This window comes from Tiliqua scincoides, chromosome 9 (genome assembly GCF_035046505.1).
Source record: "Tiliqua scincoides isolate rTilSci1 chromosome 9, rTilSci1.hap2, whole genome shotgun sequence".
NCBI classification, from domain to species: Eukaryota; Metazoa; Chordata; class Lepidosauria; order Squamata; family Scincidae; genus Tiliqua; species Tiliqua scincoides.
Genome location: NC_089829.1, coordinates 32,991,644 through 32,996,200, shown reverse-complemented (window position 1 = coordinate 32,996,200; position 4,557 = coordinate 32,991,644). Strand labels below are relative to the sequence as shown.

Sequence of the window (4,557 nt, the reverse complement as noted above, 5' to 3'; positions counted from 1 at the left end):
AGTGCAAGCAGCAGTGTGCTGGAGCAGGAGGAACAAGGTGGTGGAGGGCAGGGAGGGGTGAAACAAGACAGAGGAAGGATGGCAGCAGGGGCTAGGAATGGGAGGCTTGGGACTGGAAGGAGGGTGAGATAGGCAGCAGGGGTGCATGCTGTATCATATCCCCTTTCCCTGGCCCAATCTGCCAACATGGGCAACATGGACTTGTGCCACTATTTAATTGCCCCATTTTGTTTGCTGGGGCTTTCCCTAGGGCAAGAGGACAAATGTCCCCTTACCTTGCGGAGACCTCCAGCATGCAAAATTCCCCCACAGTACGCAGCACAAGCTGTGCTAGCACTGCTGCATCAGTGTTGGGGGACCTTGAATAGGATTGGGCTGCTGATGCAGCAGCCATTGAGCATGTTTTCATAATACAATAAATCTTGATTGGACTTGACTTGTGGACTTGGCAGCCCAAGTAGGCAACAGTGAGGCCAATGCTATGCAGGTACTGATGGTGTACCTCTTAGAACATGCTCCAGAAACATCTACAATGCCCAGAGTTTCCATGTTGGCAGGTATGTAGGAGGTCTCTTGTCAGACAAGACAATGTGGAAAGCGTTTCCTGAAGACAGGAAGTTTGAAAAGATCTGGAGGTGGTGATCTCCATCTCATTCCTTTCCTAGGTTTCTGTCTGTGTGAGCGTGTATGATTTCCAAGTGCGTATTTTGCAAGCCAGTCTGTGTGGTGCAAATATCAATGGCTTTCCTATCAGAATGTGGTTCTCGAGTAAACCTCTCGCCTGATCAATGCCTATGTTTTTCAGCATGAACCTGCCAAGCATTTCCTCTCATTAATTTTTCCTCAGCAACCACTGTGGTGTTTGTGCTGCTTTTTTAAACTGTGGGTTGCAAAAGGCAGGTGTCGTGTCGCAATCTTCCAATCAGAATGGATATTTCACAAGCTGTATGGAAATGACTTTTGATGATAAATTTGAGCTTCATTTTGCTGCAGTGCTCCCATTCTTCACTAGGAAAATATCTTACATTGGGAGATTTATTACCAAGTTATACCCCTCTGTTTAGTGCTCAGGTTTTTTGCCTTGTGCCCCCCAGCAATGTGCAGGTTACAAAGGAAAATGGTCATTTTCTATGCAGTTCAGAACCTATGGATTTTGTTTCTAACACTCAAAATATTAGAACTTTCAGTATTGCGAAGTCCCCTAGAGCTAGCATACAAATCTTTCCCCTAAGTGCATATAAGGGCAAAAGGACCCCCTTCAATATTAATACTCTGCCTAGTTTCCAAGATGTTTTTCTTCTTCTCTTTCTCTCTCTTTTTCTGTTTGGTCTTTGAAATGGTATAATAAGGTTTCTGAAGATCCTCCACACTGAATAAAAATCAACTCCAGATTGCTCTTAGAGGGCATTGCAGCATCTTTAATTGCTAAACTCCAAAAGGAGTGCAGAGGAGTGAACTCTTTTCATTTATACCGAACTTCTGGAGATACAAATTTGTTTTTTAGAACATTTTAATACTTCCATTTTCTTGCCTGGTAAAAATGGAAGTGATACTGCCATGTTACTTTTGAAGAGTCTTTCTAGAGGCAGAGGTCAGCAACTGTTACCCTGCACATGCCTGATCTTGTCTGATCTCAGAAGCTAAGCAGGGTCAGGCCTGGTTAGTACTTGGATGGGAGACCTCCTGGGAATACTGGGTGCTGTAGGCTTATACCATAGTCTTTCGAGACTGAAGGTTGCCAACCAAGAGGTCATGCTCAACTAAATCAGTTTGGATACATTACCAGCATTATGGCCCAATCCTGTTGAGAATTGGGCTGGCTTACGGAGCCCTCTGCAACAGCGGAAGTCACTTCTGCTATTGCGAAATGGCTGCTGATGGACATATAGCACTCAGTGTGGCCATTTTAGGCAGGGAGGCTGCAGGAGGGGTGAATCTGGCACTAAAGGATCAATCCAGTTCCTATCCCCTCCAGCACAGCCTCTCCACCCCCTTTCTCTTCTTTAGACATGGGAGACTTCTTTTAGTGTGGGTCAGGGGTGACCCACGCAAGGGGATTTATATCCCCTTTCCCTGCTGAAGCCTCCCAATTTACCCCTCCACCGGATACAACACACCCATCTTGGCACAGCTGAACCAGTGGCGGTGGGGAGGACAGAATTGAGTTCTTAGTACTATCACAGTGTTTGGTGTGGACTATTTGGTCACCTTTAGTAACAGATTACAGGCTGACAGCAAAACAGCCCAGTTTTGTCTCTGAATGAAACGCTAATGATTCGGAGATGCTTCTTTAGCAGGCAATTTACCCAGAATTATGGAAGAGGGGCACCATCAGAATCTTGTAAGACCAAATGCGTCCCCTGCTGGACAGGGTGTGCTGCGGTGACCATGTGACTCACCCTCAATCCTGGCGTGGTCAGTGAAACAAAAGGAGCTGTTTCCCAGGGTCAAATGGGGTAAATTAATTAATTAATTATTCTTCTGTATATCCCATTCTTCTCAATAAGGATGCAGGGCAACTTGGAAAAAAAATAGACAAAGAACTTATAAAACCAAAATAACAGAAGCACTAATATGATATGAGTTCTGTATCAGCTGAAGTTTCTGAACAAGCTTGAAAGGGAGCTCCATGTAGAGAATGTTAAGGTAGTCTGAGTTGACGAGAGAGAGAGAGAGAGAGAGAGAGAGAGAGAGAGAGCGCACCTGAAATGAAAGTTAAGAGGAAGAGGTTGAAGAGCTTTCCATCTGATCTGGTCTGGAGATAGATGCCTTCTGTTGTAGTTCCAAAGGCCCGCTTCAGCAGGACAGCGAAGAAGATCCCAAACAAGGTTGGTGCAAGAACATAGCCCTGCTTCACGCCGCTTCGGATGTCAAAGGGGTCTGATGTGGAGCCATCAAAGACAACAGTGCCCTTCATGTCCTTGTGGAAGGATCTGATGATGCTGAGGAGCCTGGGTGGACATCCAATCTTGGGGAGAATCTTGAAGAGGCCATCCCTGCTGACCAGGTCGAAAGCCTTCGTGAGATCTATGATCTCAGGAGTAAGTCCCATTGAGTTTAATGGGACCTACTGTCAGGTAAGCGTCTGCTGGACTACAGTCTTAGAAAGCTGAAAATAGCACTGTTGGTTTAGAACAGGGGTGCTCAAACCCTGGCCTGGGTGCCACTCGCGGCCCTTGGGGACTCCCAATCCGGCCTGTGGGGAGCCCCCAGTCTCCAATTAGCTTCTGGCCCTCTGGAGACTTACTGGAGCCTATGCTGGCCCAATACAACTGCTATCAGCATGAGGGTGACTGTTCCACCTCTTGCATGAGCTGGGGGACGAGGGCTCCCTCCACTGCTCGCTATTTCACTGTGATGCAGCAGTGGCAGTGAAAGAAAGGCCGGCCTTGCTTTGTGCAAGGCCATTTATAGGCCTTGAGGTATTGAAAGACCTTCATTCATTCATATAAGTTCCATCTCTAATATATTCATTTGTGTAAATTTATTCAAATTTGAAATGTAAATTAATTCTTTTTTTCCCCAGCCCTTGACACAATGTCAGAGAGATGATGTGGCCCTCCTGCCAAAAAGTTTGGACACCCCTGGTTTAGAAGAAACCTTCTTTTAGTCTTTCCTACAGCAGTTCTTCAGCTTTGGAGTTCTCTCCAAGAACTTCTGTGGCTGAAATGGGTCAGGAACCTGCTTTGCAATAAATTCAATTCTGTGCCTGGCAGTTTCTGCTTTATTTATATCCATTCGTGTTTTCCAAGACATAAATATTCCAACGAACACTTTGCTTTCCACCTCCCTCTCTTGTCTCTCTGCATGGCTGGCGTTCTGGATTGAAGCGAAGGAGGTCAGTGCCAACCATTCTATGACCTTGACAGGTGCTTTCTATTCCCCCCCTCCCCAAAGATAGTTTGTGGCTGAAGATGGTGAGGCATTATGGAACATGGTGAGGCAGCTTTGGTTTGTGCTGCTCTTCCAGGGGCTTAGACACCCCTGGCCATTTCAGTGCAAATGTATACAAATTTGGAAAGGGCTAGAGGGCAGGCTACTGAAATGGGGGGGCGATGCTGTCATGACCAGCAGCACCCATTAATCAGCTCTCTGTGAAATGAGACGAAAAGCTACATGATGTTTACCACAACAAGAACAGTTGATGTGTTTTGGTGTGTGTGTGTGTGTGTGTGTTTTGTCGCTGAAAAACAAAATAAAAGGAGTTTTCACCCTTGTTTTCACACAGTTCAATTTTCTTTAATGTACATGTCTGTTCAGATCTGCCGATTGGAAAAAAATTGCGTCTGTACTTGCTGGTGGAGAGGAACAACAAAACACACGTACGCAAGATATAAGAATGTCTGTGGCGATAGAGCTTTCATTATTGAGATGAAATAATGGGAGGGGGGCGTGGGGGAAGGTTATATTTGTTACCCATAGCACCACACACAATAATGGTAAACATCTATGAAAAAAAGGATAATAGGTTATATATATTTTTATTACCCTGAGCATTTAAAAAATATTTCTTTCTACTTCATGTGAACATCTGCCAATTTCCTTGTACCAGAGTCA

General features: G+C 45.3%; 1 pseudogene; it reads left to right on the top strand.

Annotated features, from left to right (window-relative positions):
• The first annotated feature begins 1,591 nt into the window (after positions 1–1,591).
• Positions 1,592–1,708, top strand: LOC136660746 (5S ribosomal RNA; annotated as a pseudogene).
• The last annotated feature ends 2,849 nt before the right edge of the window (positions 1,709–4,557 follow it).